General features: G+C 42.9%; 1 protein-coding gene across 13 annotated transcripts in view; it reads right to left on the reverse strand.

Moving 5' to 3' along the window:
• nrxn2b (neurexin 2b) overlaps positions 1–13466 on the reverse strand; it is a 794249-nt gene that overhangs the window by 749595 nt on the left and 31188 nt on the right. Inside the window, exon 1 of one of the 13 annotated variants that reach the window (XM_037758104.1) lies at positions 9643–9966. The exons of the other annotated variants lie outside the window; for them this stretch is intronic. The gene's annotated coding sequence lies outside the window, so the exon portion shown is untranslated. Of the gene's footprint in view, positions 1–9642; positions 9967–13466 lie in introns of those variants that run through there. 13 annotated transcript variants of the gene reach the window in all.

Genomic DNA, 13466 nt, shown 5'->3' on the forward strand with positions numbered 1-13466 from the left:
ATAAATCCTTGAGTGGTAAAAAAAGGTTAAATTTAGCACCAAATCTGTGTAACGAATGGTGTTAACCCAAAATATGCTGCAACAACTTATGAGACATAATAGAGCATGAGGATGACCATCATATACTTCCATCATAATGTTCTAAACCCTTATACGCTTTTACAATTTATTTTAATTAATTGATTCATGTTTGTTTCTGATTTACTAGAACAACTTGACACACAGTGCTGAGCAGCATCTTAAATTAATCTCCAGGTTCCCAGCTTTCAGAAGATGTATACCACTTCTATGTGACATCTACTGTTGACCTGCTATCTCCCCTTAAAACGATAAAATCGGGTCTATTGTGGGTCTCAGAGGGTTAATACACTACTGGAGAGGAAAAAGATCTGGCAAACAACAAAAAGAGAAGGGCATGGCATATTTAAGTCCAGGACAGGAGAAGGCACTCTGGCAACACAATGTATATTTCATAAGGACTAAAAAAGGGAAAAAATAAAAAGGAAAAATGACTGCTTCTTTGCTAGGAATTCCATGCCACTGTGAAGAATTTGTCCCCGCGCGCCCCTTCAAAGTAGACCTTGAAAACCAGTCGAGACAACCTCTCCACGCTTGGAATCTGTGAATAATTTTGATTGGATGAAATATGGGACAGCAATAAAAACGCTGGAAAAGAGGCAACCTTTTAAAAATGACACGGGTGTGTCTGTGGCAGACGTTTCATGTATTATTTCAAGTGGAATGAAGAACCTTTATATTGGCTGATGTAAATCAATTATTGAGGGGCCTTAACCATCTCCTTTCTCCTCCATCTTCTCCAGCCCACGCCTTCATCTGTCTCACTCTGAAAAGTGGCAGCGGGGTCTACTGAGCATGTGAGTGCACTCAGTTTTTCTTTACTTCAGTTAGGTGTAAAATCAGATTTTCATAAATATTACACAAACTCACTCGAAAATGCCAAATAGCACCTTTTGTGCCAGGTTCTTCACAAAAGACCGCACATTTAAAAATCACAGGCCATCAGTAAAAATGATATCCTGCATCTCCACACTTAAAAAGCAAGCTTTGAGAGTGCCAAGTCTCCCACCAAGGTCTTAAACAGGCAGCTTTAGGCTATCGATTTATGCTACTATGGTGCTTAGGGCAAGAACAGATGAAGAGCATTTGGGTTCTGTGTGTGCGTGTTCGAGCCCTGCCTCTCTCCAGAAACTATTATTTATTGAGCAATGACTGTATTTTGGAAGAATAATGGCACTGACATCACAGCCCCATGTTTTAAGACCCGCAGTGACCCCGGCGTCTATCGGTGGCTGTTTGGAGCCAGCCGGGGAAATAAACAATGTCTGGCATGGCCCGATCTGTCGCTAATGGCTGAAGCAGAAAGGTTAGCTTGAAACAAGTTTCTCCGATATCCGTCATTTTGAAATTAGTCTGCACCTATTGGGCCGTTTCTCATCTACTTGACAGTAGTGTCTTTAGTGTGTGTCCTTTTTATACACTCAGAGGCCACTTTATTACGATCTAATGGGGTCCAATACAACAGCCCTGCCATAAAATCCATCTTTACAAAAGCTCATAATGTTCAGTTTTTTGGTGACATTGTCAGAAGAGTGAGAATTCAATTATATATTTATCATTAAGGTCAAAAGAGGTGTTGTACTGGACTGCACTGTATTGAGAGGTATAATGCAGTAGAGAACAACACCACATCCGTTAGATTGCAATGCATTAAACCTGTGTTGCACTGCTGCTTTTTCCTTCATTTCTCAACTCTCAGCACGAGGAAAAGAAACAGGAACCAACACAATGGTCCTGCGTATTGCCTGAAAAGGATATTAATGTATTCAGCCACATTCGCATCCCGACTTGCAACATACATGACGCTTTGTCAGACCCCCCAGGCAAAGAACGTATATTGCCAAGAAGTGAAAGTCAATTGTTCGTTCAATTGCAACATCAGCGCCCAGCAGGAAGGAGGGTAAAAAGAGGAGAGGTAACGCGTCATCATCGCGTCATATCTTAGGGGTACAACCATGGATGTATTAAGAGAACTGGATACAGCGTTTGGTGGCGGGGCCCCGTTCATTCCTATGAAAGTTGCTCAGTGGCGCATGATGCCAAAATGGCTCGACTTCCAAGTGGAAAAGTACCCGAATTTTCCGGCGATCTTCCGCATTCATTGGGTCCATGGAACAGGCGCAATAGCGTCCGCTCAGTCACATGGCTCGGTCACGGGGTCACAGCCGTCACGCTGTCGTCATGGCTTGCTAACTGCACCTCCCAGCCCTCACTCGAGCAGCGGTCTGGGTCTACAGACGTCTCTTTTCCAATGTACGTCTATGGGAAAAAGTATTTTTGTGCCCAATGGCATCACGTGACGAACACAGATGTTGCAGTACCGCCGTTTGGCCACTACAAATATTGGCATCAACGACCGACGCTCTTCCTGGAGGCTTGGGTACAACATGTGTCATACCCCATATCCCAGCCTCTTTCAATAGGCCTTGCCCAGCAGCAAAGCTAAGCTTCCCCCATTTTGGACTGAAAGCTACTACCGGACGCCAGTAAAACGTCTGGCTAAAAAGTGCCATGGATTAGGCAACAAAACCACATGGTTTGGCTTAAAATTACTACATTTATACAGCGAAAATGTGGCTTGACATTGTGAAAATGGGACAAGAACAATCAGCTGATTGTAAAGTGAAAGTGAAACATAACATGGATAAAAGCCTGGTGTTATCGGACCCATCCACCTCCCGGTCCACCAGCGCTAAAGGGCGCCTTGTACGGCGGTATCGAACGCCGACAGCCATGACGAAGCATTGTCTGTGACACCCCTGGAATGAGAACGGGCTGGTATCTTAGGCAAGCGGAAAGACGGGTGAGATGTGAAGACATGACTGGCCAGAGTCTGTCTTTTGCAGTCCAGCACTCACATCAACCTGTACGCAGTGTTACTATGGAGACCGTGTCCTACGGGGACCTTCACAGACAGATATACACTCACTGTCACCAACACACAAACACAACCCTGCTTTACATTGCAGCAGTATCATTATGCCATCAAGCCAGAGTTTTATTCATGTCTTCAACTGCAATAGTACAAATACAAGGACAGAGAGACCAGTGACACCTGCTCAGAGTAGTACAGCTGTTTTACAATCAGTCCGGTGGAGACAAAGGAAAGGATCAAGGGATTTATACTCTTCTTGTTTTAGGAGTTTGTCATTGTCTCTCCCCACACAGTGTGTTTTGTCACACTCCACTTGATGCGATAGTGGTAAGGTAAAACTTGATAAAACATGCTCATGAAGAACCATGAATAATTCAGGAAGCTTTTTTTGTGTTTGTTTTTTGTGATCTGTGAGCATGTATTCTAGGAGATCTCTGAGCTTTATTTAGCTACCGCTCTGTTCTCTGCCCCTGTTGGGGATGAACACAAAAACCTGTCATCTTTGGCCATGACTCACAGCCTCATCTCACGTAACTGATAAATCACACACCTGGCTCGTGTCAGGGATGCCATTTTAAGAACCCTCGAAAGAGATAAACAGTCTTACACAAGCATTGCATCACGAAAACTATACAGCAATGTCGGAGCAATAGTAATAGTTATTTAAGTTATTATTACTTCCCCTATTTTTCTTTTGATTTGGTGGACTGAAGACGTATATGAGTTAATCACAAACTCAGATTTTGATAAAAGAGCTTGCAGTATGTGGCAAACCTTTATATGTAAATAATGAAATTAACAAATACATTCACTGAAGTGTTATTTTTTTATATGTCTTTGCATTCCCTTTGCATTTACTTTAAAGTAAAATATCACTTCTGGGCTTTCATTTCTCTAGAAATAGATTGTATCATTACTAACTCAAGATGATCAATAAAGGATGCAGGTTATATATTAAGATGTACATACTTGATAGCCAAAGGAAGTTACTCTGCAGCATGATAAGCATGTTAAAAACTCCTCTTTATGTCTGAAAATATGTTTAAATGTTAAATGTTATTTGGCTGCCATGTTCTGTCCATTTTCGGAGTTTTGCATCATCCGTGAAACCCGTTGCTTTACACAGGGCTCTAAAGTGTGAGCATTTCGCTCGCATTAACACAGTGAACATTAGAGGGGTGTGAATGTGAAAAATAATTAGCGTGCGACTCTGGGTTCAAACACCTGGATTGGCAAAATATACAGATTTGCTGAACTCCCACGCGAACAAACCTGTTACTGAATCTTTTATCTCTGTCATCTCGTCGCTAACAGCAGTGTACCAAACAGCAGCAGCAAATTTTTAACAGCTTTTTTTTCCCACTGTCGACATTTGTGTTGCCATGTAATATTAATAGAGGTGACTTTTTTCCAACAAAACACACTGTGTGTTTAAAAAAAAGTTTCTGCTCAAAATTAGCATTCATCTGTCTGCTTGGATTCAAAAGATTGGTTCAGCCGTATACTCACACCCCTTCCACGTTGACGGTAGCACCTGCCAAAAGCAGATCACAGGCTGATGGTACGTGTCCACAGGGGCGTTTTTTATCGCGAGGGGACGCGATGCTTCCCAGCATTGGACGCTTGGTGTATTGTCCCTAGAAACAAAGCCCTCGGCTCCTGATTGGACGAACGCTTTCCCGCCGTTGGCTGCTGCTCCCAGCTTTCAAACCGGAACCAGTATGGAGGCTCGTTTGGAAACTTTTTTCTCTTATTTCAGGTAAATAGTTCACTGAAATATGTTTCTGAAAACATTTGAGGCGAGAAATAATCCATGCAGTTGATGAATCTGTCTTTATTTTGGATCAACAACGTTTATTTTAAAAGATCGTCGGGAGTTTTGAGAGGCGGCAAGTCACGTCGGACGCCCGTGATTTGCATAAAGTAGACGAGCCCTCAACTTTATGCAAATGAGGAGCGGGCGTCGTGACGCCTAGTCTCTCGAATCGCGACGCCACGCTACCAGAATGCATTGTGCGGCTGCTTACATAGACAATGAATGGGGGGCGTGGAAAGCACGGAGGCTGTGGACACTTACCATAACTGTTGACCCAGTTTGCGCGAAAAAATAACGTCATACATCAATAAGATTTATTCCTTTGCAGCAGCAGTAAACGCAACACATGGATGATAATATGCTGTATTCGGAGCTTAACAAGATATTTAAGGTCTATTAACAACATTAACTGCTTTGAATGGCATGGCTACGGCTATATACTGACAACCCCCCACAGACACACACAACGGAGAGTCTCTCGTAGTAGAGCTGCTAGCCTAGCTGTAACACAGGTACCCACACTGTGACGCCCTCAAAGGAACACAAATGTGCTTCTAGTGACTGTCAAAACTCCACCAGGACTCCCTGTCTTTCCGGCAGAGAAACAGAGAGTCTGAGAGTCACTTCTCATGGCTGGTTAGCTCTGACTTTCAGCTCTACGTCGCTATCCATGCTACACTGAACGGTGGTCAGTCTCCGACGTGACCCCCTGATCCCTGGCGTCACACACTACATAGCCACAGGGATGCTTTTCCTACAATCACTGCTCCTTCACTTCTCTGATGCATTTTTTAAATATGATGGGAGGAGGAAGGGAGCTAGAAAATGTGAGGGTGTAGTTTAGGGGTGGGCGAAATGGCACAACACGCATATGGCACAAACAAACAAACAAACAAACAAGCTGCCTCAAATGAGACAACACTTGAGTTCAAATTAAAATTCTTTCAAAACAGAAGCTTTAAGGTTTCTGAAAACAATTATTTCAAGTACTACAGGTTTTAAGGTGAACAGGTGCAAATAAATACCAGCCTGACTTCAGTCCATGCAATATGAAAATCACACAAATTGGTATTTTAGAGTGTACCATCTACAGAGCGAGCACAAAGGTGTGTTTACCGACTAGAAATGACTGAATGTTTGCAACAAGGTGCTAATGTATTCAGTCACCGAGAGCTAATTTCCAACACCCCAAAAATCTCCTCATTTAAATTATACACATACAGCAGTTTGTGATTCAGCACCGTGTTCACATCTATTCTCATCCAGACTTATTGTGCATTTGTTAAAGTGATCTTTTTTTCTTTGTGCTGATTTCGCTTTGTTTAAACAAATGGTGTCTAGGACATCAGCAAAAAAAAATGTATTGAATTATAGGGATTTTAAATACATTGTGGTGTCAGCAAGCAATGTTCAAACATTAGCTTGTCCTCGTGATCTAGCTGCAGTCCCTGTTGATGAAGAATGACCTCTGCTAATGTTTGATTTGTCCAACTTTCATTAAATAGTGCTGCTGATTTTTAACAGAGAAAACAGTGCTGGCTACTTTTTTACAATGCAACAAACTAACTTTTCATTGTTTTTTTTTAAAATCAGTCTTCAAAAATCGAAGTTATATGGCCTTTGAAGCTGCTCATTCATTCATGCAAATCTGTTCTTGCTGGAGGAGAAGGATTAGAGGGGTGGATGAAGTATGACGGTGGGAGGTGGGGGCGCTAGAGATGATGTCAGCTTTGTAACAAGAGCCTTTGGCCAAAGATCCCCCAGTGGAGGAAAAGAAGGGATCAATCCAGGGGTCCTATTACCCTGTCGGCATAGGTAATGTCATGAGATGATCCCTACGAGCAGTCTCTGGATGAAAGCAAGAGCCTACAGAGGATCAGTGTGAGAGGAGAGGAGAGGAGAGGAGAGGAGAGGAGAGGAGAGGAGACAAGAGCAGAGGAGAGGAGAGGAGAGCAGAGGAGACAAGAGGAGAGGAGAGGAGAGGAGAGGAGACAAGACAAGAGCAGAGGAGAGGAGAGGAGAGGAGAGGAGACAAGAGCAGAGGAGAGGAGAGCAGAGGAGACAAGAGGAGAGGAGAGGAGAGGAGAGGAGACAAGAGCAGAGGAGAGGAGACGGGATAAGAGCAGAGGAGAGGAGAGGAGACAAGAGCAGAGGAGAGGAGAGGAGAGGAGAGCAGAGGAGACAAGAGCAGAGGAGAGGAGAGGAGAGGAGAGGACAGGACAGGAAAGGAGAGGAGAGGAGAGGAGACAAGAGCAGAGGAGAGGAGAGGAGACGGGATAAGAGCAGAGGAGAGGAGAGGAGAGCAGAGGAGACAAGAGGAGAGGAGAGAGGAGAGGAGAGGACAGGAGAGGAGAGGAGACAAGCAGAGGAGAGGAGACGGGAAAAGAACAGAGGAGAGGAGAGAAGAGGAGAGGAGAGGAGAGGGATTACAAAAGGTGAGGAGAGGGGAAAGAGTAGAGGAGAGGCGAGGAGACAAGAGGTGAGGAGACAAGAGGTGAGGAGAGGGGACAAAAACAGAGGACAGGAGATGGGATAACAGCAGAGGAGAGGAGAGGAGAGGGATTACAAAAGCAGAGGAAAGGAGAGAAGACAAGAGCAGGGGAGAGGAGGGGAGAGGAGACAAGAGGTGAGGAGACGGGATAAAAGAAGAGGAGAGGAGAGGAGAGGAGAGGAGAGGACAGGAGAGGACAGGAAAGGAGAGGGATTACAAAAGGAGAGGAGAGAGCTACAGAGAAGGACAGCAAGGAAAGCAATTCCTTTTTGCAACCAGTTCACTTTTGAACTGGGTACTGTCGTGTCAGTACTGTATGAGGGAGGAAAAAGGAAGCCATTTCCATGCTGATTACTGAGAGTTCCCTTCTAAAATAAACATCCAGACGCAGCGATCAAAGTTAATACTACCTCTTTTGCCTCAGAGAAAGCACAATGCTATTTTTATCACCTGCCTGCGATGGGTACAACATCATCAAAGTGATACTCTGAAAATGCCTCTGGCCTTGCCAAATAATCATGCACTCTTAAACCCCAACACACACACACACACACACAAACACACACACATATACTGACACACTGCAGTGCAGGGTGAAACATAACACTGTCCTGCCCCAATAGAGCATGTGCAAAAGTGATAACAATGGCTGCTTTAGCTGGATAATAGAAAGAGGAGTACTTACAAGTTCTTATCTGTCTTTCCGTCTGCAGCTTTCACTCTCCCTTTTTGTCTCTCCCCCCTCCTCCCCTCAGCCCTGTCGCTGCTCATGTAGATGTGTGCACTGGGGGGCAACCTGAGGTGGATCCATTACACTCTCAGTCATTGATGCTGCCTTTTGCTGAAGCTCATTTATGCGTGTGTGTGTGTCTAATAGAGCCAAAGTATTGTATCAGTTGGCTAAAGTTGGCCAAGTCCAAGTGAAAGCTAGGGAATAGGGATGTTAGTAATTAACGCTATCGGTTAAATGGTTAAAAAAAATATTAAAAATGAATTCAAAAGCTGAGCAAAACTCAGTGGAGAGTCTTCTCACTTAAAGGAGAATAGCTGGTCCACCTTAACGGCCCACCTTAAGAGAGTTTGAGCTGGAGTTAAAGATCCAGGAGGTTGGCTCGGGTCTTGAGGAGTTGTTGCACACACACACTGCTACAGCTACGTTCACAGCTATGACGCCACCGACAACGCCACACTCACCACCGCCGCCACACACACACGGCCTGTCGGACACTCGCTAATGTTACGCCGGGCAGACAGAGTAACATTACGCCAGGCAGACAAACAGCTGACCACCCTGCAACTAAACTAAATGATGCGGTGGAGATTTACAGGGAAAGCGGCTGCATGCGTCCTCGACAACACACGCAGCATCGTAGCTGCTAACTCTCCCGGACGGTTGAACTGGGGACTCAGTTGTCTGTTTTGTACATACGTACACTGCAGCTGGCGCACCACTGCATGTGACGCACTAATCTTGTCAGTTAACGGTTAATAATCGGTTAACGAGGGTCGGTTATGGGTTAAAAAAAATATCTAAATTAGCATCCTCACTAGGGAAGAAGGAAGAAAGTAGCCTGTGGGTAAAAATGGACTATGGAGGGTTCATCGTGAGAGCAGGGCTTATAAAGACAAAGCCCTTTTCTAACTAGGTTATAGGATTTACTCTGTCCATTAGTCTGGTAATGAACAACTGGCGTTTTATGACTTCCCACAGCGGTGCATGCCTCCCTATCAGAGTGTTCTTCCTGTGAATCGGAGGAGGAAATGTTGTTGAATGGAAAGCCTCTTCACAACAAAAAGATATTTCATATTATCTATGACAGTGTATTGAAACATGGATTCTTGCTAATGCCTTGTGGTACCTAGCTTTCTACTGAAGAAGTGATTTCCTATGAAAACTGTTGACAGCACACTGTAGAGTATTGAGAATATCTCAGACACTGTTTCTATGAAGTTGTATGTTTTCAATACATACACCATTCACCTCCATTTCATTCCAATTTTTGCAGAGGCACTTATACTACTACTATCAGCCAGAGATAAATGGCTAAACACAAGCTGGGGCAGGAGGGGAAATGGTTTCTTTTTTATGATTTGGGTGAACTGACCGTTTAAGCTAATGACTACTACTTTCCATCATTATGCACGAAGGGGAAAAGAAAGAGTCACTCCCAGTGCTTGAAGTGGAAAAAAATAAGTGCCAGTACTCTCTTCACACATACCGGCCCACTTCAAGCACTGGTCGCTCCTTAAGAAGCAAGTGGTCACGATGGCGCCAATGTGGCAAGACACTGTCATGCCAACAAAGGATACTAAGGGTATTATAGTATTTCAAGTGCTGCTACACTTTCTTAACCCAGCTTTGGCCAGTTTGATTGAACGCACCTTGTGTAGCCGAGTGGCGTTCCGCAGCCCTTCTGACATTAGTGCACTACAGTGGAGTCAGTAATAAGAAGATCGGATCAATAGCAGGCCTGCAGATCGCTTGTGTGTGTTTACGTGCACGTGTCTTTCTCCCCCCATCAATCCGCAGCTGGATGGCTGCTTATTCTGCCCTAAGGCTACATCAACTTCAGCGGCTCACTGTGGGAGAGGGGCTCCAAACCAACATCGATACGCAGCATGCTGAGACACAGGGCGAATGACTGATTGAATGAAACCTTAGAGTGGTATTTGAGAGCAAAGCCTTTGACAACAACAGCTCAGGCTGTCAGCCTTGCAAACAGACAGAAAGCCCCGACACAAAGCTCCAAGGTTAAAAGGGAGAGGAAAAAAAAAGGATGATTTTGTTTGAATAAATGTTATTACTATTAGCTGGGAGGTGAAAAGGGCAGACAGCTCTCATATCAAACAGTGTTCTGAGGGTTTTTTATTGTAAACTACAATGTTTGCTCTTATCTAATCTGTGCTTGCATTATGGTGACAACTTGTGAAATACTGTGAATCTACTTGTGGTTTTCTTTAACTGCAGACATGTATTTAACTGGAAAAGTGCTCAGCAGAGTGCAGATCATCAGTTGTGTCTGCAACGACTACTGCTGTAATGTTTGATTGAATGAATACAAACCAAATGTGCCCCTCATCAAGACCGCAAACATATCAGATACGTTTTTCACTCGCACGTCTCACGCAACAGATAAGCTCGTCATTTGCTAAGCGATAATTAGTCAGCAGTCAATGACGGTATAAACAGTCAGTAAAATATGTTTTTTCAAAAAGACAGAAGTCCTTGAGTCATAAATGAGCACTAAAAATATTAGGTTGATGGGTGCAGTAGTATGCGAGATTAGCCGTGGACAGACAGACAGATGCACACACACCAGATCAAACACATGATCTCCTCAGGCTACGTCTGGCGGAGATAATTATTGATTAGTGTTTAAAAAACATTTCTGTTTCTTGAATTTTGAACCTATCAAGTTATGTTTATGTTTCTGACATTGATAAAAGCTAAGGGTTAAGTTACAGTTTAATGGGCTTAAGTACTACGGAGCTTGCAAATCTACAAATCTTCATAAACATGCAAACATTTGAATGGTTAATTTGACAGGATGTCTATTCAAGGCTTTGTTTATGCATATAAAATGTGGATATCATGCATATGTGCAACAATTAAGCAAGCATGCAAACATACTCCTAAAGTGTCTGGTTCAATTCAATCTCGACTCAGACCAAAAGGAGGAGATTGACTTTTCTTTTAGGGCACGGCTGGTCTGGAATCACGATACTGTTCATCAGCATTCAAGCAGGCCTCCTGCTACTCATTAATTGATGAATAAAATCGATTCAACATTTTGTTTCCATCTATCCATTTATTTAACCATTGTCCAGCTCGGCTCGGATCCAGCAAGATGGGGATTATCATTTTGTCGATCATGAACATTAAATGGAGGGATTATGAGACGACTCTCTCCAGCCTCCATTTTGCTTCTTTAAGATGACTGAACCGTTCCCAATGTGTCTGTAACTATTTCATCAAAAACAGACCAACTCAGCAATAAACATGGGACGTACTAAATTAAAATGGTACCATTTAATTTTGTATTCAGCATTGGATTTCCCATTTTGTCAATTTTTCTCTGGGCAGGTTGTCCTCTGGTACTATTCAAGGAATCAGACCTTGAGATTGCATTGCTAATCTTGCCTCCACTCTACCACTACGTCCTTCAAGAAATCATCACTTTCTATATTGAGTTATCTTTGATATTACTCATGTACACTTAATGAATAGCATATTTAAAATTCATCATATGTTTGAGAGTAGTTCACACCTAGGTTGTTTGAAAAAAAGCTCCTCATTGGAAAAGCAGTACTGGGACTGGATATCGACCAAAAAGGTTTTGGCTAAAACTACACTTTCATTATCCAACAAATACCTAATTCAAGGAAAATACAGCTTTTAATCCGGGTCCATTATATCGTACTTTGTAATTCCATCGTTACATGTTTGTATTTGTCTGCAGGCAGCTTTGTCAGAATTACATTTCCAGGAAATCAGAGGATCAAACGGTACCTAAATCGATGTTTAAGTGACCATTCTGCTGCTGAAATAATGGACACCCAAACCATTGAAAATATGCTTGACATTTATTTCTCCTCTTAGAACTCTATTATCAGCTAATTAAGACTAACAAATATGTCTGTTTAGTGCATATATTAATCATGACTGAAAACAAGAGTAGACTTCTGACGCTCCCTTGAGGTTTTCACCACATGTCCTTCTCAACATGTAAAAATATAGCAACTTTTTCTAAACTCAAATATCGCACTGTGTCCATTGTGTTAGTATTATGTCTAAAAACAATCTGAAGTGGAAATATTAAACCTATTTAACCTACTGAAATAAAAATATACTTTTTCCATATGGTAATTTCTCCTACTCCCAAACAGGGATGTGACAGTATAACATTTTCATGCTACGATTATCGTGACTAAAAATATCATGGAAAATGGTATTATCACAGTCATTATTAAATTGTCCTGAAATACTACTGTACTATTAATACTAAAATATAGTAAAATTACTTCACAGATTTAATCCAACAATACAAATTGTTGGTGGTGTTGTTACCATCAGAATGTTTCACTACTGTATAAAGTAAAAGCACATCACTACTCACACATAGGATTATAAAACAAATGTTTGATGCAGCTTCACTTGTGTTCAGTCTGCAACATCACTGTCCTTCACAACTTTTTTCTCCAGGCCTGAGAACTTAGAAATAAAGATCTGCCTGAGCGCCGCTCCGCTGTGTGTGTTCGAGAGAGAGGGGACTACTGCACGCAATGTTTCTGTAAGTTATTAATAACAATGAGTTGAATGTCAACGTTATGAATGACGCTTGAAAACTACATCAGTGCGCCCGTGTGTCGGTGTAGCAAGTGTTGGTTATATGCGGGGGATACCGACGTGAAACTATGATGGGGTAAATTAGATTTATTATTAATAATAATAATAATTGAATACATGAATTAGAAAACAAGCCCAATATCGTCTTGACATTGGCATCGGCTCTTGTGATCATTCAGACCATGGTCGATCCCCAAGATCAACGTCTTATCGACACACCCCTACTGTACAGTATTTCAAAGAAAATCAAAGAATGCTGAGAGAACAATATTATATAATACCAAAAGCTGGCTCAGTGAAACAAGCAGCAATGTATATTAGCAGTGGAAAAATATGGATTTGATGATGGTATCATCCTGAGAGAGAGGAATGCTTCCTCCCACGGTCGTTACACTGCTAACTAACTGCCAGAGTCACCTGAGGACTCCAATGGGAAGATCAGACACGAAGCAGGAAGCCATCTGAGGTAACTGAGCTGGTGTAGCCCTTGTCGTCATCCTTTGTTGTTATGCTGCCAGCTAACTGCTAGCCGGCATCACGGGGGACTGGCACTGAGAACAGACAGTGGGAGAGCGGTGATGCCCAAGTTCACGCAGAGTGACAGCTAATGCCTTTTGAAAAAGTGACCGCGGTGCCACCAAAGGGAGCTAGGGGGATAGGCAGTGAAAGGTTCAGACATCTCATCTCAGCTTACCATCGCTCCCCCTGCACTAATCTGACAGCTGCTGTACGCCAGCCTGCCTGGGAAGGATTTCCTTCTATGCTCTGTCTTCCTCTTTACATTCAAATTCACTTTCTTCCCTGCAATCCTCTCTTTTACCGCCTCCTTCCCTTACCCCCTCCCTATCAGGCAGTCCTC

This window comes from Sebastes umbrosus, chromosome 22, assembly GCF_015220745.1.
Source record: "Sebastes umbrosus isolate fSebUmb1 chromosome 22, fSebUmb1.pri, whole genome shotgun sequence".
NCBI lineage: Eukaryota > Metazoa > Chordata > Actinopteri > Perciformes > Sebastidae > Sebastes > Sebastes umbrosus.